The sequence below is a fragment of the Oncorhynchus clarkii genome, chromosome 7 (genome assembly GCF_045791955.1).
Source record: "Oncorhynchus clarkii lewisi isolate Uvic-CL-2024 chromosome 7, UVic_Ocla_1.0, whole genome shotgun sequence".
Taxonomy (NCBI): domain Eukaryota; kingdom Metazoa; phylum Chordata; class Actinopteri; order Salmoniformes; family Salmonidae; genus Oncorhynchus; species Oncorhynchus clarkii.
The window spans coordinates 39,314,843-39,336,239 of record NC_092153.1 but is presented as its reverse complement, the minus strand read 5'-3'; the positions used below and the strand labels follow the sequence as shown (position 1 = coordinate 39,336,239).

General features: G+C 43.8%; 1 protein-coding gene and 1 non-coding gene across 2 annotated transcripts in view; one reads left to right on the top strand and one right to left on the bottom strand.

Annotated features, from left to right (window-relative positions):
- Positions 1-21,397, bottom strand: part of LOC139414228 (A-type voltage-gated potassium channel KCND3-like) — a 115,573-nt gene that overhangs the window by 27,149 nt on the left and 67,027 nt on the right. The gene's annotated exons all lie outside the window — the stretch shown is intronic.
- LOC139414508 (U7 small nuclear RNA) lies at positions 1,398-1,452 on the top strand. The gene has a single exon (XR_011634885.1). It is a non-coding gene; the product is annotated as a U7 small nuclear RNA (small nuclear RNA).

Sequence of the window (21,397 nt, the reverse complement as noted above, 5' to 3'; positions counted from 1 at the left end):
AGTAGTTTACTCTTCCCTCTGAAAGCTGGAACTGCTAGCTAATCATGTCACCCTATTCCATGGCTGTTAGCTAGCTATCTAGCTACAAATGCATTCAGTTACAACGATACATAAAGATAGCTAGCTAACTAGCTAATATGAAGTTAGCAAACAGTTGGTATTTAATTCACGTAGCTAGCTATACGGTATGTAAAGTTAGCTAACTAGCGAAAATTAGGTTAGCAGCTCATTTGAGTTAGCCTGCAGACTAAGTTTCTATAGCAAGCTAGCTAGCTAATAATACATTGTTTTTGATAATTTTCTAAATATATTTACTTACTTGATTAGGTTCTCTTAATGCCTCCGTTTTCTGGGTCCTTGGAAAAACGAAATAAGTGGTCATTTTCCAAAAGTTTCCGATGGTAGCAAAACACAGCCAGCCATGTGGACCATTGGAGAACTTCCACCAGACTTTGGTCTTCCAACATGGCGCCTGGTGCGGTTGCTACAGTAGGTGATTTGTGATGAAACTGCAAGCCCTCTGTAATAGATTTTCCAGAAACAAATAGCAGATCTGTCTACATGAAATTAACATAATCTTGATTATATCAGTTGCTTGAAAATAATAATCACCGAAATAAAGGGCTTTCATCATTTGTAAGGGGTACGTACTGGCGGCAAAGAAGTCAGGCGCAGGAGATCAAAAACTGTGTTTACAACGGAGCAGTTTAATAATAAAAACCACCGGAAACAGAACAATCAATGAATGGGTACAAAACCCGTCGCACACCAGATAAATGTGCACATGCACTTACAATAAACAATTCCGGACCAGGACATGGGGGGGGTCAGAGGGTTAAATACACAACATGTAATGATGGAATTGAAACCAGGTGTGTGGGAAGACAAGACAAAACAAATGGAAAATGTAAAGTGGATTGATGATGGCTAGAAGACCGGTGACACCGAACAAGGAGAGGAACCAACTTCGGCGGAAGTCGTGACATCGTTAAAGAATTGGAACATGTGAAAGGATTGAAATAATAAGAATGTACTTTCGACAAAGCAAAGATATAATCCAAATGTGCGGGTGAAGAAATTATCACTGTCTGTTCTTGACCTTTGTGACATAGTTTACCCACAAAGAAATCATGATCATGTGTAGTATTTATTATAGAATTTCGTAGTAAATACTACAGTAATTTCCGCAAAAAACTAGTGTTCGCTAAAACACTAGCATTTTTTAATGATAGTAATACTACAGTATTACATTTAATACCACATCAATTTATGTCACCCATGAGTGAGAAACCTACATTCCAAGTATAGACCACATATTGTGTTCCTTACAGGTTATAGAAAAAAGCAGAAACTCTAAACTATTCATTCAGACTAGTCATACCTACCTACAGGTTATGAAAAAAATGCTCTTTTAGTATTTGTCCAGTAGGTTTCCTCAAGGAGAAAGCCCCCACTTATATGTCAAAGATAAGGCTTTTCGAAGAAAAAAAAAAGTATTAAGAAGGGCAGGTTGGCTCCATCTCAGTGTGCTTCAATCTATAGCTAGAGGACTCCTGATTTCTCCAGAAGTATAATTTTTGTCTTAATCTGTTGTTATCTAGTACTGTCTTTTTGCTAGCTAGGGCCATATACTCGAAGTGCTGACTGTCTTCTGAGTAACCTACTTGTTGTGTGATCTGCTGACTGCTCATACCTTGCAGTTGATTGTTGACACATGAACCAGGATTAAGGGAAAGGGCATTTTGTGACTGCTGTTTTGGCAATCAGTGGCTGTATTGGAGGGGGAGTTTTTCCCTCTCCTAGGCAATCAGCAATTAGTACCTGGCGGTGTGCTCTTCACCTCTGCTAGACAATTAGCAATTAATGTTAGTACTTCAGTCTCCCGTTTTTTCATCGGTGGCCATGTCAGAGGCGGCCATGTCACTGGCGGTCTCGTCGCAGAAACAAAGACTGTTCTGTCAAATTGTTCTGTCGAGTTCGAGGAAGGAAAGAGAGGAAGGCTCCAGACCACTCTGTTGAGTATCTTACCTAGTTAGTTTCAGATGATCTTTTGTAACTTTGAAATCTATGTGTGTTTCTTTATACCTGTTCGCTCCTCTCCCTGTAGGCTTTACAGACGCTCCCCAACCCTTGGCTGCAACCCTTCTAATTTAGTGTAACCTGCGCGCTCAACCCCTGTGGAATTCATGGTCTCAGGCAGTGTTTGGAACTGCCGATTTGCGGTTAAGAACGCAGAGTTCATCTCAGCCTGTTGCCCTACTGTCCCTATACTTTTTGGCCCCGATGGTGACTTGGATCCCCCCCAGAGAACACTGCTGCTCTCTCTTGATCTGAATCCCACATGTACTATGATAAACTCAATTTCCTGATGCTGGTTTAACATTTTACTCGTGCTCCTGGATAGCTCAAAGTTTTTTTCCAGGGACTGAGACATTTCTCCCCATTGAACTGGCCAATACAAATGGGCCAGAGAAGGGAATTGAGAAATCAACACATTCCCACCCCTCACACAATTGGTTGAGTTTCACGGGCCTACGAGAAGCAGGATAGTGGATTTGCCTTGTGGTTCCTGCAACTTATCTACATAGTACATCGCACCTCGCCTGGTGTTCAACCTTCCCTACCACTTCAAAGAGTATCTTAAATAATCCCCCCCCCCAAAAAAGCCATTTGTGAACTAACACTCGCACTTAATTCATCCCCCCCAAATAGCACTTTGCTGATAGTAAGGCCATTTTTCCTCAAAAAAGTAGCTATGCCTGAGATATGTGGTCATCCCACCTAGCTATTTTAAGATGAATGCACTAAATGTAAGTCACTCTGGATAAGAGCATCTGCTAAATGACATAAATGCAATGTTTATTTTTCATTCATCTTAAAATTATGCTAGAATCCTTCTTCCACTGACATTAGTTTTTCTGTAGATCGTTGATAAAAGGGCCTATTAAATCAATTTGAATCCCACTTAGTAGCACAATGAAATGGGAAGAAATCCACGGGGGTTGAATACTTACGATACCCACTGTAGGTCTGCTTCTAACAACAAAAAACTCATGAAGCTCCCGCACAGCGGTAACATGCGTTAGCCTGAAGACAAGATTAAATTGACAGTCTGATGATGAGAATATTAGCAATTGTTAAATTGTAGACCTATATGAAGAACCTGATGAACAGCGCCGCTTGGAATTGACACAAAGGCAAATCGCCTATACTTGCCAATCGCCTCTTAAAAATGACCCCTTGAGGTCTATTTCAAAATCGAACTTTTTGGCAGAATTACAATAATTCCATGTGCTGCATGCACCTGCACTCGCTACCCTCAAAGCACAGTAATACAGTGTATTTAAACTCCAAATACACCATTCCATTCTTTTGAAATGCATTTTCTTAAAATCATAATGTTCCTTAAGACCTGCCCTTAATTAATTAATAATGAATGATCTTTGTGATGGAATACTTGAATTCTGGGGTTTAGTGTTTTTTCGTTTGTACATAGAGCCTACAACAGTGGTCACGAACCGGTCGATCGCGATCTTCAAGGCATTCCTAGTCAATCACCAAACATAGCAGCTTGTCATGTCTATTTTAATATTCAGGAATATTTCACTTTCTATGGTCAAAGGAACAACATGAATTTGTGTTTGATGCAGATGCGGATGCAGTGAGACTAAAGTGTAGCCATCAGGTGGAAGACGATGCCTCCTCTCTCTGGTCAGTCTCACCGGAGGAAAGGAAGGAGAGAGCAGGGACCACAAGAGACTGACTCTCTCCTGCTCTCTCTCTCCGTCGGCTGAGACTAATGCAGTGTGTTCAAAACAATTGGGAACTAGGAACTCTGACATCTCCGACTTCAGTGCGTTCAAGACAACTGGGAACACGCAAAAAAACGAGATCCGACTGGGAAAAACAGTTTTGAACGATCATCCAACACGGAATTCCAAGTCGGAAACGCTGGCATTTTTCTAGAGCCCCAATTTTCCGACCTGAACACCATGACCATCAAATGCAGGTACCATCAGTCTTGTAAAAATAAAAAGATAATTATTTGCAAATTATACTCAGCTGTGCCTCGCAAGTGCTACACCAACTGATGACCTATTTTGATATCAAAGCTTGAGTTTTGAAATATAATGTTGGCCCGAGAAGAACAATATTGGCAGGCCAAGCATGTGTCGTGACTTTACTTTCATTAATCTGATGACTTATTTATCTTATAAACTAACTATGTTTAATTGTTACCCGATTTAAATGAATCATGTAACAATTAACACATTAGGAATTGGGGCAAAACGACAGTTGTTGTTTAAAGAGTTACCATCTCCCGAATTAAACGCCAAAAATGTCTTTACCTATCACATCCATAAAACAGTCAACATTTTAATCAGAGAGGGACAGAGACATAATACTTTGGGACATTTAGAAACTACTCTCATGTCACAAGTGTAGAGAGGAGTAGGCAGGAGGTAGTCATAGGTTTAGAACTACTGAGATTATTAAAGCACTATATATACAAAAACAGGACGAAACCCAAAATGCTAAATGATAAAGTACTCAGGAAATAGTAGGAGATTCCTCTCAGGAAAACAAGCAACATTTACAATTACCGACAAAGACAAATGACAGAGGGAGTATATATAAAGTCATAAGAGTGGGGATTGGAACCAGGTGTGTGTAATGACGAGACAAGTCTGGGGTTGATGAGTGAAGGGCGCTTGCCAGCAGCAGGTTCGGCAGCAGCTTGAAGGCCGGCAACGCCGAACGCCTGAGCTAGACAGGAGGGGGAGCCAAAGCAAAGGCTGGTGTGACAGTACCCTCACCCTGATGCGCTGCTCCAGCAGTGGGGTGCCGCCGACCTTGGGGACGACCCCGAAGATGCAGTGCGGGTCGGTCGGGACGACGCCTGTGGAAGTTCCTGATTTGCCCTTTCCACCTGCCCATTTGATTGGGGACGGTACCGGAGGTGAGGCTGACTGTGACCCCCAGTCATTCCATGAAGGCCTTCCAGACACAACAGGTGAACTAAGGACCACGGTCAGACACAATGTCTTTCGGGATACTGTAGTGCCGGAAGATGTGAGAGAAGAGCCCCCTGCGGTCTGCATAGCCGTAGGGAGACCAGGCAGAGGAAAACCGGTCCACAACAACCAGGATGGTGGTGTGCCCCGCTGAGGGGGGAAGGTCTGTGACAAAGTCCACAGAGAGATGGGAACAGGGTTGTTGTGGAACTGGCAGCGGGTGGAGTTTGCCATAGGGGAGGTGTCTCGGTCTCTTGCTCTGTGCGCAGGTGGAGCAGGGAGAGACATAAACCCGGATGTCCTGGGCCAAGGTGGGCCACCAGTACTGGCGGAGAGACAGCCGATAGTATGGGCTATACCCGGGGGCCCCGACACAGGTGTTGTTTGTGCCCAGGCGAGGAGATGGTCCCACACAGAGGGCACGTAGGTATGCCCCTTGGGACAGTGGGCAGATGAGGCCTCCTGTCTCAGTGCTCGACGGATGTCAGCGTCTACATTCCACACGACAGCAGCCACAATGCGGGACAGGGGAATAATGGGTGTCACTTTCTCCCTCCGATCCTCTGTGTCATGCACCCGGGACAATGCATCGGCCTTGACGTTCTTAGATCCCGGCTGGTAGGAGAGCGTAAAGCCAAACCTGGCAAAGAATAGGGCCCACCTGGCCTGATGCGGGTTCAGCCTCTTCGCTGCTCGAATATACTCTAGGTTCTGGTGGTCCGTCCAATCAAGGAATGGGTGTAGAGCAGCAGTCATGTTTTCAGCGCCTTCTTGACGGCCAGCAACTCAGTCACCCACGTCGTAATTCCGCTCAGCGGGAGACAGCTTCCGTGAGTAGAAGGCGCATGGACAGAGTTTAGGCGATGATCCAGTGCGTTGGGAGAGAACAGCCTCTACTTCAACCTCGGAGACGTCCACCTCCACGAAGAATGGCAGAGACGAGTCAGGATGAGCCAGAACAGGTGCGTTCGTAAAATGTTCCTTGAGCGCATGGAAGGCTTCGGCCTCCTCAGTCTAGAACTTCCCATCAGGAGGGAGGTGAGAGGGGCCCCCATGGTGCCGAAACCCCTAATGAAGTGCCTGAAATAGATGGCAAAACCTAGGAAGTGCTGTGCTGACTTTATGTTGGATGGAACAGGCCATGACCATACTGCACTAACCCTCTGTTCTTCCATCTCCACTCCTGCGGTGGATATCCGATAGCCCAGGAAGGAGACCGCCTGCTGGAAGAAAAGACACTTCTCCGCCTTGGCGTACAGGTGATACCCTATCAGCCTCTCCAACATGGACCTGACACGAGAGACATGTTGCTCACATGTAGTGGAGTACACCAAGATGTCGTCTATGTACACCACTACACAGCGACCCAACATATCTCTAAACACCATGTAAATGAAGGGTTGAAACAGAGGGTGCATTTGTCAGGCTGTAGGGCATTACCCTGTATTCGTAGTGCCCGGTGCTGGTGCTGAAGGCGGTCTTCCATTCATCCCCCTCTCTGATGCGCAGCAGGTTGTAGGCATTGCGTAAATCTAATTTGGTAAAGTACTGAGCACCGTGCATCTGTTCGATCACAGTGGGTATGAGAAGCAGGGGATAACAATTTAACAGGTGCCTTATTCAGTGTCCGGTAATCGATACAGGGGCGGAGAGGTGGACGAACGGAGGATCCTTGGGCCTGCGCCTCCTGGGCGTAGACTCCATGGCTTTGGTCTTTGCATGCCCTCGTGGGAGGGTGGAACCAGGCAGTATGTCGATAGTGTAGTCCCATGAGCGATGAGGGGGCAGGCAGGTGGAATGAGCCTTCTAAAAAAAACACCTGTATGTGTATTCCTCCAGCTTAGGGACGTGGGTGGCCTGGTCCGGACTTTCCACGGAGGTGGCACAGATGGACAGACACTGACACTCCTGTGACCAACCCAACAACCTCCTCTCTGTCCACGATATCCTGGGGTTGTGCAACTGTAACCAGGGGAAACCTTGAACTACGGGGTGTGCAGGAGAGTCTAAGATGAGGAAGTGATGCGTTCATGGTGGTTGTGAGCCACTGTGAGGGAAATGGGAATCGTGGTCTGGCACACCAGTCCTGTTCCTAGGGGACAGATGTCTTGGGCATGGACTGGGATAGGGGGTTGTAAAGGGACTAGTGGAATGCGTAATGATAAGGCCACTGACCGGTCTAGGAAATTGCCTGCAGAGCCTGTGTACACTAGGGAAGACCTCAGTGGGGGGTCAGGATAGTCCGGGAAGGTGACAGGAAAGAGGACGGGCTGGGTGAGCAAAGAGGAGCGCTCCTTGGCCTGTCGCTTCCTCGCCTGGTTCTCCTTCTGGGACAGGTGTTCCAGGGGTGGTCAGATTCCCCGCAGTAGGAGCAGAGACACTGTTGATGGCGATATTGACGCTCCTCTGGGGGAAGGTGCGTTGTCCCCCCCAATGGAGTTAGTCTCGCTGGAGGTTCCTGGGAGAGACCCGAACCCCCGGGATGGGCGACAATGGGGACGCAGTAGATTTTCCAGGCAGATGGCCATGGCGATGAGCTGGTCCAGCGTGAGGTCCTCACGCGAAAGACTACCTCGGTCTGGACTGCCAGTATCAACAGGGCCTGGTCATTCCAGCCAGTGGATGCCGCCACCGTCCGGAAATCCAGAGCGTACTCAGACGCTGTCCTGAACCCCTGGCGTAGACTGAGGGGAAGCTCACCTCCCTCTCGGCACTCTGTAGGGTGGTCGAAAACGGCACGGAAGAGTTGGGTGAAGCGCTCATAGGACTGCACTTCTGGACCGTCCCTCTCCCAGATGGCGTGCGCACACTCCAGAGCCTGGCCTGTCACCCCCGAGATCGTCACGGCATGACAGGCAAGATGGAGGTTACACTGCTGGAGAAACCCCCTACACTGAGCTGGGGTGCCGTCAAACCGCTCCGGGAGAGCCAGGTGGATGTTGCTGATCGGACCGGGTGATGTAGATGGTGGTGGGGTGGCTGGAACGACCGCGGGGAGCTGAGAAGGTGGTGGTGAAGCTGCTTCCTGTTCTCTTGGGTCGGTCATTCTGTCACAAGTGTAGAAAGGAGTAGGCAGTTGCAGGTTTAGAACTAATGAGTTTATTAAAGGACTATATATACAAAAGTTGGACGAAACCCAAAGTGCAAAATAATACTAGTACTAATAATAATAGTACTCAGGAAATAGTAGGAGAGATTCCTCTCAGGAAAACAAGCAACATTTACAATGACCATCAAAGACCAATGACAGTGGGAGTATATATATATATACAGTGATAGAGTGGGGATTGGAACCAGGTGTGTGTAATGATGACAAGGCAAGTCTGGGTTGATGAGTGAAGGTTGTTTTCTAGCAGCATGTTCGGTAGCAGCTAGAAGGCCGGCGACGCCGATCTTCTTAGAAAGGGTGTTGGGCCTTTCCGCAGCACGCTTGTAAGGCTCTGATTGTCCAAAATAGGTCTCCACCTTCTCTTCTACTGTTGCTCTCCTCTGCTTTCGCCCGGGATCCGGTGACCCGTCCTGTAGTCCTAAACAGGACTACACAGGACTACAGAGCTCACTCTGCTTCCACTCGCTCTGGAAGATGATTCTTTGAAGATAGGGTAGCCAGCCATGTCAATGGTTCTCAGTGGGTTGATGAAAGTAGCATACAAAAAGTGATTTGAGAAGAGTAGCAGAATGGTGCCACTTAAATATGATTTACTAAATACTTTACTTAGGACAGCTAATCAGCCATACCAGTGATTGTCCGGGAGGTGATTATCATCTCTCTTGTGTTGAGATTTCAGAGTTTAAACCACTTTGGACGTGAGCTGCAGCTCGACACCTTTCTGGACTTATACAGTGCCTTGCGAAAGTATTCGGCCCCCTTGAACTTTGCGACCTTTTGCCACATTTCAGGCTTCAAATATAAAGATATAAAACTGTATTTTTTTGTGAAAAATCAACAACAAGTGGGACACAATCATGAAGTGGAACGACATTTATTGGATATTTCAAACTTTTTTAACAAATCAAAAACTGGAAAATTGGCCGTGCAAAATTATTCAGCCCCTTTACTTTCAGTGCAGCAAACTCTCTCCAGAAGTTCAGTGAGGATCTCTGAATGATCCAATGTTGACCTAAATGACTAATGATGATAAATACAATCCACCTGTGTGTAATCAAGTCTCCGTATAAATGCACCTGCACTGTGATAGTCTCAGAGGTCCGTTAAAAGCGCAGAGAGCATCATGAAGAACAAGGAACACACCAGGCAGGTCCGAGATACTGTTGTGAAGAAGTTTAAAGCCGGATTTGGATACAAAAAGATTTCCCAAGCTTTAAACATCCCAAGGAGCACTGTGCAAGCGATAATATTGAAATGGAAGGAGTATCAGACCACTGCAAATCTACCAAGACCTGGCCGTCCCTCTAAACTTTCAGCTCATACAAGGAGAAGACTGATCAGAGATGCAGCCAAGAGGCCCATGATCACTCTGGATGAACTGCAGAGATCTACAGCTGAGGTGGGAGACTCTGTCCATAGGACAACAATCAGTCGTATATTGCACAAATCTGGCCTTTATGGAAGAGTGGCAAGAAGAAAGCCATTTCTTAAAGATATCCATAAAAAAGTGTTGTTTAAAGTTTGCCACAAGCCACCTGGGAGACACACCAAACATGTGGAAGAAGGTGCTCTGGTCAGATTAAACCAAAATGGAACTTTTTGGCAACAATGCAAAACGTTATGGTTGGCGTAAAAGCAACACAGCTCATCACCCTGAACACACCATCCCCACTGTCAAACATGGTGGTGGCAGCATCATGGTTTGGGCCTGCTTTTCTTCAGCAGGGACAGGGAAGATGGTTAAAATTGATGGGAAGATGGATGGAGCCAAATACAGGACCATTTTGGAAGAAAACCTGATGGAGTCTGCAAAAGACCTGAGACTGGGACGGAGATTTGTCTTCCAACAAGACAATGATCCAAAACATAAAGCAAAATCTACAATGGAATGGTTCAAAAATAAACATATCCAGGTGTTAGAATGGCCAAGTCAAAGTCCAGACCTGAATCCAACCGAGAATCTGTGGAAAGAACTGAAAACTGCTGTTCACAAATGCTCTCCATCCAACCTCACTGAGCTCGAACTGTTTTGCAAGGAGGAATGGAAAAAAATGTCAGTCTCTCGATGTGCAAAACTGATAGAGACATACCCCAAGCGACTTACAGCTGTAATCGCAGCAAAAGGTGGCGCTACAAAGTATTAACTTAAGGGGGCTGAATAATTTTGCACGCCCAATTTTTCATTTTTTGATTTGTTAAAAAAGTTTGAAATATCCAATAAATGTCGTTCCACTTCATGATTGTGTCCCACTTGTTGTTGATTCTTCACAAAAAAATACAGTTTTATATCTTTATGTTTGAAGCCTGAAATGTGGCAAAAGGTCGCAAAGTTCAAGGGGGCCGAATACTTTCGCAAGGCACTGTATGTTAATTCTTAAACCATCATTTTATGCAGTTCTTCAAAAGGGGGGATTCGTGAGGCTGACACGCTCTCTGACCTCACTCAAGGGGGCGGTGACTACTTACTTGTACAAAGTTATAGAAACAATTTCCTCTGATAGTTTCTAAGATCACATCCCTCGCTTAACAAAAACACTTTCATAATCGTTCATATTTCATAGGATGGAAACTTCATACATGTAGTGGGTATACTTTTCAAGCATTTCCTTTAAAACATTTTTAATGACACCACAAAATAACAACCCATATGACATTAGTGTTCTTTTAGGTCACCTCTGCCCATTCCCCACGTTCTATATTAGAAATATTGTTCCAGTATTCGCTTTAGAACATGTTAGAGTTTCGGCAGGAAAATATCTGTGTAAGACAAAGGCACATTCCTGTGTTAATTTTGGAGAGGGATGCTTAATGCCTTGATTTACAACAGGGTGTGAGCTGTCAACCCCCCACCAGTCCCTCCCCCCTTCTCCCCTGCTGTGGGTGAGAGAGGGTCTGGTTGAAGTCATCCATTGCCAAGCTGATCTGACCCATTTGGATCCTCACAGGACAGTCATGACACAAATACAGTAGCCAATATACTGGGATAATGTATTAGGCCTGCCTACTGCACAAAAAAAACAATTCATACAGAACAGTTTTTTATTATTAGGTAAAAGAATCTGAGGGGTAGATCTCGGGTTGCCTTTTTATTGCGAAAGTGATCTTTACTCAGAAAAGATTGGTGACAACTGGACTACAGTTACATAAACTATGCTACTGTGTTCTTTAACATACATTTTCTTTCATAGTCTGATGCTACCTAAGACCTTCATAAACACAATTAAATTATTATTTTTGCAATAGCAAATGTGAATTGGATTTATTAGACTGTGAGAATGTTGACAATCCAAAAGTCTCATTAGCTTTAATGGGGGTCCGTTGTGGCCAGGCTTGTCTAGTGTTAAACAAATGCAGAAATAAATCACTTATAAATGCCAAAATACCTCTTTTCGAAATTAAATATAGCAATCAACAACATTAAATGTATAATCTAATTTTATTCTGCTTGTGACACTTTTTTTCAATGGTATGATAAACGTTCTTGGGGGCCCCTCAAAATTGAAGCTCCACCCCAGAGTAGCCTAGAACAGGTCAAACAAAACTCCCCCACAGCGTTTTTCTTATTGGTTCCTTTTTCACTCCTCAAGGTACTGCCAACACAGAAACCAATCTAGTCCACTAAACGACCATCAACAAAGTGAACAAGCTATAAGTGAAAGACGACCCTAGGGGAATTACAGGTTACGTGCTAATCGTCTCCACCCCACCGTAAAATCTCTCCTTTCAATTCAGCAGAGGAGGAGGAGAGGGATGAGGGGATGGATGAGAACAGCAAACAGAGGAAAAACACACAGAACAGGACCTTGTGTGTATCTATTATTACATCATGTGGGGGATATTAGGATGTGTGCAACTCTTTCACCTTTGGGAGCCAGACTCATTCATCACAACCTAAGTGGGCTCCAAAAACAGCCTTGCTAAATTAGTGGCCAATGTAACACAGCTGTGTGTGGGTCAGCAGTGAGCACCAAGGACAGCTCCGCTGTAGGGTAAAGCAAGAGACACTGGAGGTCTGTGTATTGTAACCAACCAGGTATCAAACACAGGTCATTGGTGTGTCCCAAGAGCTAAGCTAAAGCTGAATCCTATAGGTTTTAGCTATAGAAGTCAACACAAGTTTTCTAGTTCCGTTTGACCTCCCTCTCTATGTCCCAAAAGCTAACAAACATCAACTGTATGAGTCAAGGCCAAGGGCACTACAGAAACAACTGGGTATCAATCCTGGGTTGTTAACTTACCACAAGACTCTGTCGGCTTGCTGAGCTAAAGCTTATACTCTGTTCTATTCCAATCCAATACCAATGCTGCACCAGCTCCTTAACGGAGTTTCCCCCCCATCAAATTGGAAGGCATGCTGTCACACCGTATTCATTGACATTGTCAGCTATGCAATCAGCCAAGGTAATGGAACATGGTTTTCAGAGAATGTGATGGAAATGTATATTTGTCTTTTGTTTTACTCTGAGCAGTGCTCCAGAAATGCCGTGCCAGGGTACGCCCAGGAGCAATGCGTGTCGGTGCTGAACCATGCACTATTGGTGCTACTGCCTTCTCTTAATGCAATGGAATAACATGACTGGGTGGTGGACTGAACTATAGTAAACTCAGCAAAAAAAAGAAACGTCCTCTCACTGTCAACTGCGTTTATTTTCTGAAAACTTGACATGTGTAAATATTTGTATGAACAAAACAAGATTCAACAACTGAGACAAACTGAACAAGTTTCACAGATGTGACTAACGGAAATGGAATAATGTGTCTCTGTACAAAGGGGGGGGGGGGGGTCAAAATCAAAAGTAACAGCAACAGTCAGTATCTGGTGTGGGCTCTTCGCTGGCCATGGCAGAACACTGACATTCCTGTATGGCTGGTAGCACTGTCATGCCGTAGGGTCATGTCAGGATGAGCCTGCAGGAAGGGTACCACAGGAGGGAGGAGGATGTCTTCCCTGTAATGCACAGTGTTGATATTGCCTGCAATAACAACAAGCTCAGTCCGATGATGCAATGACACACCACCCCAGACCATGACAGACCCTCCACCTCCAAATCCATCCAGCTCCAGAGTACAGGCCTCAGTGTAACGCTCATTCCTTCAACCATAAACGCGAATCCAACCATCACCCCTGGTGAGACGAAAACGTGACTCATCAGTGAAGAGCACTTTTTGCCAGTCCTGTCTGGTCCAGCGACGGTGGGTTTGTGCCCATAGAAGACATTGTTGCCGGTGATGTCTGGTGAGGATCTGCCTAACAACAGGCCTACAAGCTCTCAGTCCAGCCTCTTTCAGCCTATTGAGGACAGTCTGAGCACTGATGGAGGGATTGTGCATTCCTGGTCTAACTCGGGCAGTTGTTGTGTGATGTTCAGATGTACCAATCCTGTGCAGGTGTTGTTACACGTGGTCTGCCACTGCAAGGACGATCAGCTGTCCGTCCTGTCTCCCTTCACACAGATGAGCAGGGACCCTGGGCATCTTTCTTTTGGTGTTTTTCAGAGTCAGTAGAAAGGCCTCTTTAGTGTCCTACGTTTTCATAACTGTGACCTTAATTGTCTACCGTCTGTCAGCTGTTAGTGTCTTAACGACCACTCCACAGGTGAATGTTCATTAATTGTTTATGGTTCATTGAACAAGCATGGAAACCAGTGTTTAAACCCTTTAACAATGAAGATCTGTGAAGTTATTTGGATTTTTACGAATTATCTTTGAAAGACATGGTCCTGAAAAATGGACATTTCCTTTTTTGCTGAGTTTGTCTGTTGGTGTAATGACTATGTATAACAGTATCAAGGAAAAGCATTATACACTATCAAATGTTTCACTGACTATAAATGGGATGCATTTATCATCAATGCATAGCAACTACTGTCCCACAAGGCAGTGCGGTGTAGCCCCTCGAGGCAGGACAATGGCTCAATAGAAGAACAAAAAAAAGTTTGGCTAATTAGGATTTGAATACAAATTCTTCATCATTGTCAGTCATCTCATGGCGCTGTGCAGGTCACAGGATCCACACACAGCCAGAAACATCTAGCTCATTACCATTTTAAACATTAGCTGGGCTATTGGCAGAATGCCTGGCTACTTGATACATCATCATGCACCTGCTTCTATTTACTTAGATTATTGGCATATGTGCCATAATTTTGGCTTGTGAAAAACATCGTCTGTCTCCTCTTTAATCACTTGTTACCTCAGAATCCTTATAACTTTCAACCACAAAAAGCCTAACATGTCAATTTCCATATACCATTCTTTTATCATCCTCATTCATGTACATGCCCATCTAAAGGCCTACAGAAAACACACATTATCCCAATGATAATTCATTAGACTGTCATAGGACACTCTTCCTCGGACTTATCCAGGGTAAATCAGTGCAGTGCGCTATCTAATGGGACTAAGTCAGTGTGGTACATATCACTTAATCAGTGTATTATCTGGTGGGACTAATACTGAACAAGACAACTCCTAATTGCTCCAGATGATTGAACTCATAACTAATTAGTTTCTATTCTCCGTTTCTCTTCTTTCCTCCCCGGTTCTAATCTTTATCTTTTATCGAAAGACTTGTACCATACAAATCGACGACAGTTTGAATCTCTCCGCAACACGATGGGACAGTGAACCATAAGTAATTAAAAACGGGGGACTTTCCTCAGTCAGAGTTGCGTCAGGGGAAGTAGGGGGAGAAATGAAAACATGGCAATTAAGAGACAGCTTGTCCTGTTCTGCCTTTCTCTGTCTAATGGGATAATCTAGCAGCTTGACCTGGCTTGGCCACACACTGTGCTGATAAATAGTGTCCCCATTGAACTATTAGACGGGATACTCCACCCAGACATTTAAAGATGACGTCTTTACCTGCTCACTTGAAAAGGGAAATGAATCATGTTGTAAGAGGATGACACCACCCATATCAGTTGGACACTCTGATCCAGACTCACTCACAAGAATGTCTCTTGACTAGTACAAACATCTCTCTGAGAAACCATCTCCAGAATTTGAAATAGATGGGGGCAAAACTTGTTTAACTCCCTACAACTGGAAGTTTTAGGTCACCTCAGTCCACCGGCATCCAGAGACGTGGGCTGGGACAGTGGCTAGGAACCTGGGTAAAGTTGCAGGTAGGTGTTTGGGACAGGTGGCTGTTAGATGTAGATAGAGGTTTGAGGCTGTCGAGAATGCAGGTCAGTGATCAGGGTCCTGTGTCTGCTGCAGATGGTGGGGCAGACGGATACTAACAAGAATGGGCCATGGTGTTCTGGTGTTCGTTACAGCCTTATTCTAAAATGTATTTACAAAAAGAAAAGTACTCATCAATCTAGACACAATACCTCATAATGGCAAAGCGGAAAACAGGTTTTTCGAAATTATTGTAAACATAAAAATACAATAAATAAATACCCTATTTACATAAGTATTCAAACCCTTTGCTATGAGACTCGAAACTGAGCTCAGGTGCATCTTGTTTCCACTGATCATCCTTGAGTAATTTTACAACTTGATTGGAGTCCACCTGTAGTAAACTCAATTGATTGGACATGATTGGGAAAGGCACACACCTGTCTATAAAAGGTCCCACAGTTGACAGTGCATGTCAAAGCAAAAACCAAGCCATGAGGTTGAAGTTATTGTCTGTAGAGCAAATCGTGTTGAGGCACAGATCTGGGGAAGGGTACCAACAAATACTTGCAGCATTGAAGGTCCCAAAGAACACAGTGGCCTCCATCATTCTTAAATGGAAGAAGTTTGGAACCACCAAGACTCTTCCTAGAGCTGACCGCCCGGCCAAACTGAGCAATCGGGGGAGAAGGGCCTTAGTCAGGGAGGTGACCAAGAACCCGATGGTCACTCTGACAGAGCTCCAGAGTTCCTCTGTGGAGATGGGAAAACTTTCCAGAAGGACAACCATCTCTGCAGCACTTCACCAATAAGGCCTGGTGGTGGCCAGATGGAAGCCACTCCTCAGTAAGGCCCACTTGGAGTTTGCCAAAAAGTACCTAAAGACTCATACCATGAGAAACAAGATTCCCTGGTCTGATCAAACCAAGATTGAACTATTTGGCCTGAATGCCAAGCGTCACGTCTGGAGGAAACCTGGCACCATCATGCTGTGGGGATGTTTTTCAGCTGCAGGGACTGGGAGACTTGTCAGGATCGAGGGAAAGATGAACAAAGCAAAGTACAGAGAGATCCTTGATGAAAACCTGCTCCAGAGCACTCAGGACTTCAGACTGGGGCCAAGGTTCACCTTCCAACAGGACAACGAATTTAAAGCCAAGACAACGCAAGAGTGGCTTCAGGACAAGTCTCTGAATGTCCTTGAGTGTCTCAGCCAGAGCCTGGAATTGAACCCGATCGAACATCTCTTGAGAAACCTGAAAATAGCTGTGCAGCGACACTCCCCATCCAACCTGACAGAGCTTGAGAGGATCTGCAGAGATGAATGGGAGAACTCCCCAAATACAGGTGTGCCAAGTTTGTCACGTCATACCCAAGAAGACTTCAACAAAGTGCTTCAACAAAGTACTGAGTAAAGGGTCTGAATATCTATTTAAATGTTACATTTCCGTTTTATCTTACAAATATTCAACAATTTCTAAAACCTGTTTTTGCTTTGTCATTATGGGTTATTGTGTGTAGTTTGGTGAGAAAAACAACAATTAAATCAATTATAGAATAAGGCTGTAAGGTAACAAAATGTGAAAAAAGTCACCTTAATAATCTACATTGTGTCTGGAGTGAGCGAATACTAAATGAGACAATCCGAAGGCAGCCACAGTGCGGAGGCAGTGACTGGGACGATGCAATTGTTATTTACTTTAATGTACTCCAGTATTAGTGACCCATGTCATGTCCCCCTTTGTCCAGGGGTGAGACAGACCGCTGTCCAATCCACACCTGGCTTGTCCAGTCACCTGTCCCTCCCCACCCCCCTCTACCACTATTTCAGTTTGAATTAAAAATGCTCTCTTCAACCTCCCACCTCCCCTCATCTCGGTGAACGGGGAGAAAAGAGATGAACAGCTTCCCTGGGTTCCCATGCTGGCCTTTTAAAAAAGCTTCTAAACTAGGTTACAGGCAAAAGTAGGCTGCCAGCGAGGCTCAGGAGACCTGAGGAGCTACTGTTGTACCACTCCAGAGGGCCCCCATCCCACTTCAGGAGTTGACAAGGAGGGAACCAGATAGAGAGAGAGGTGCTGTGCGATACAGTATACTGTAAGCTAAGCTGTTGTTGTTGGATGAAAGAGAAGATGTGTCTCATGCAGGTTCACTCAGACATGGTCGTTAGGATACACTGTAGAATGTGGTAGGTACTGTCCACGGTAACAGAGGTGGATCGGTTGAACCACACTCACGTGACGAGCAACTTTGTCTGAGATGGGAAGACTTGTGTTTGCTCCCTGAGCTAAGGCCTAGGTTTTTAGCCCAGCAGGTTCAGCACTCTTGCATAAGACCTGTGTTCGACACCCAGTATGTCACACAACATCTTGACCCGCAGGAAACCCTCTGGGGCCCAATGGAGTCAATGTGACCTGTCCAACGACACTGTACATTTCACTATGCTGCCTGCTGAACCCCTTTTAGATTAGCCAATTGTTAAACAAGCTAAGCAATAGCCACCAATGCAGTAAACGTGAGGCCAAGAACAAACCGATAGAGAGATGTTGTAATCCAATCCCTTGATTGAAGTCTTGAGATGGAACAAAGCTCATCAAATGATAACCACTTCCCTTGTCTTAGCTTGTCTTCAGACAAACCAGGTTCAGATAATGTGATTAATGAAAAAAAAAAAAATAATTAAACAATTGTGCTGGAGAGCAGACTAAAATTCAGAATCTGAACACAAACAAGAAAGGAGCTTCAAAGCTCCATGTCTGTAGTACCGTGCATAGCAACGGCAAGATTCTGATTGGTCCCTGACTGCTTCTGGTTGTAACACCTAGTCAATCTCAACTCCAATTTAACAATCCCAGTCCCATACCCTCTTATGATAATCTCTTGTGGGTTTACTAATTGCAACATCCAATGCATGTTATATCACAAAGAGATTGGTTGCCTGTCAAAACAGAATACAAAATATACAGTCCATGGCTGTTGTGCCGTGTACAGATTTTAATAGACTAGAGCAAACCATGCTTGGCAAACCATGCGAACAGTGAAGAGCCACAGTGTTCAGCAGTGCCAGTCTGCCAGAGCAGAAGCCGGGATGGGCTGACTGGCATGAGGGGCGACTGGCATGAGCCCTAAAGGCATTGGGCCAAATCATCTAGCTTCTCATGGCAACATATCAAAGCCTCTTGCTTTTAACGATACGGGGCCTAAAACAACTTTGTCACTAGACGGTCTGCCAACACTTCATGCTCGTGTGATAAACAGATCAAAACAAGTCCCTCTCTTTCTACAAAAAGCCTGGCTGGGGATGCACATCACAATAAGTGTGGATTATACCACTATAAAGGGGAGGAGAGAAGTTCGATTTGGCATGGGAGTTTATAGTACACCACTTGTGGGTCGCGGAAGGGGTCCAGGTGGGTCGCGGGTTGACATTATTAGTGCATTGCAAAAAAAAAAAGAAAAGATACATTTAAGAAAAACACTTTCAGTGTAAACTTAGAAAGTATTTAGAACAGATAATGGACCAATGTACAGAATGTTTCAATAATAGCCTATAATCTTTGAGAACTTACAATCAACAAAATAAAAGCTAGACAATCAGGCCCCCATTGATGTTGTTATAATGTTTGAGAACACAGCATTAGCCATGTCAGAATGTGTAGAATTGTAATAAATTAGCTTAAAAACATATATATATTTTATATCTCAGCTCTAAGGCAAAATTAATAGAATGGCATGAAATTTGCTTTAAAAAAAATATATATAATAATAAAAAAATAAAAAATAAAAAAAATAATCAGCTCCATGGCAGGATGTGTGGAATTGCAGGAGATTAGTTTTGAAACGGCAAGCTGTCCTCTCTGCTGCCAGGATGATATTTTTTACTTATTCTTTGGTCTGTGTATGTCTTTTCACTGCTAAAACCTTATGGGGGTTCGTGACTCAAAAGACAATTCAATTGGTGCGTCACGAAGCAAAAAAGTTTGGGAGCCCTTGGTATAGGGGACAAAAAGGAAATGTGTGGGAGTACTCCTATCTTCCCCATCTTCCATCTCAATACGTTAACATCTGCCCCCTCCATGAAAAGAGACTCCAGATTCATGTTTTCTACTGGGTTTTTAAATGAGTAAGGGAGACAGTGAGAAAGGTTTGAAAAAGTTTTAATGAGTAAGTTGGGCATGAATAACCCATGTTAGGCTTGTCTCTGAGGGACCCCAAACTGAGTGACCTCTGGTCATTATCTGTAAAATTACATATATCATTTTCTGACAGCTCTAGATACAAGAGCAGTGAGACTGAGGGCTCTATTTTTGTCTGGCGCTAAGGCGGCGCAAGTGTAAAACGCACGTTAGTTTGCAATGTTGTCAAGTTTACACTGTCCCTAACGCTAGGTTCGGCAATTTACTTGTCTAACAACACCTCGCTTGCGCTGAGGTGGGAAGGGTGGCAATACTTTAGGTGTGTCCTTAAAAATAAGTGCAAAAGTGACAAGTTCATGAAGTGCTCATGGGAAGTTCCGCGTAAAGACATTTAGGCCTACGTTTGCACATAGTGCCATGGAACGAGAAAAGCAATTTATGATATTATGCTTCTGACCCGATCCTATTTATACATATTGTCGTTGGTTTGAAAAACAGATTGTCATTCATTTAATTTTATTTAAAAACAATATAAAAAAATCTAACTTATTAGAAAGATTAACCGTCCATGGGTTTATGACGAGAACGTACATCGCTCAAATGCAATGCCATTTCATCTGCTATTTCTGGAGTGCAAATATAAACATCATGGAACCATTTTACATAAGACATTACATTTGGGAGCAGTATAACAGTGAGTGGACATTCCCCCTTTTTCTTCATATTGGATCTTTATCCAGCTGTAGAGAAAAGTTTGGGATGTGCGTAAAACCCTCCATAGTCTAAGTTGCCCTGTCTGTATTATACGCCCATAGGGAGCAATTATGGTGCCTGGAACTGTATTTAGACAGAAGGTTAGCGTTTTTCATCATGAATCTTGTTCTGGAGGCAGCTCTGCAGAATGGTCACTAGCTAACACATCCACAAAGTCATAAAATCAGATTTTAAATTTATCCCTAACCTTAACCACACTGTTAACCCTAATGACTAACCCTAATTTTAAATTAAGACCAAAAAGCTAATTTTTGTTTTCATGTATTTTTACAATATATTCAATTTTGACTTTGCAGCTAGCCCTTCTAGCGGAAAATCGCCCAGTTCGGCCTCAAGGACAAGACTCCCAACAAATGTCAACCTGCATTTAGAGAAAGCCTATTTAAAAACAAGTTGTTTCATTTATATTAGAATTTGATTATAATTATACACTGTCTTTTCATTCCTTATCAATAGTCTAGTGAGTATAATCTTGCTTAAGGACTACGTTTGACATGTCCATGTCCAGACTGCAATTTGCAGTAGTTCTAGCCCCTAAATCAGTGTGAATGCTATAGCCTATGTTTAACAATGTATTTCCATATTGAAGCAATACAATTAGAACAATGTGGACTGCAAACATGTTCAAAATATTTAGCAAAATATGAAGCTGGCTATTTAACAAACTAACATTGAAATTGGAGTTGATGACAAAATACATAAAATACTGTAAATACACAACTTGAAGCAACCACTATACAGTGCCTTCAGAAAATATTCACACCCCTTGACCTTTTCCACATTATGTTGTGTTACAGCCTGAATTTAAAATGGATTATATTTACATTTGTTTTATCACTGGCCAACACACAATACCCCATAATGTCAAAGTAGAATTATGTTTTTATAAATTTTTACAAATTAATAAAAATGAAAAGCTGAAATGTCTTCAACCCCTTTGTTATGTCATGCCTAAATAAGTTCAGGACTAGATTTTCTTAAAAAGTCATATAATAAGTTGCATGGACTCACTAATAGAGTGCAATAATAGAGCTAACATGATTTTTGAATGACTACCTGATTTCTGTACCCCACACATACAATTACTCAGGTCCCTCAGTGAATTTATAACACAGCTTCAACCACAAAGACCAGGGGGGTTTTCCAATGCCTCTCTAAGAAGGGTACCTGTTGGTAGATGGGTAAACAAAGCAGACATTGAATATCTCTTTGAGCATGGTGATTATTAATAACAATTT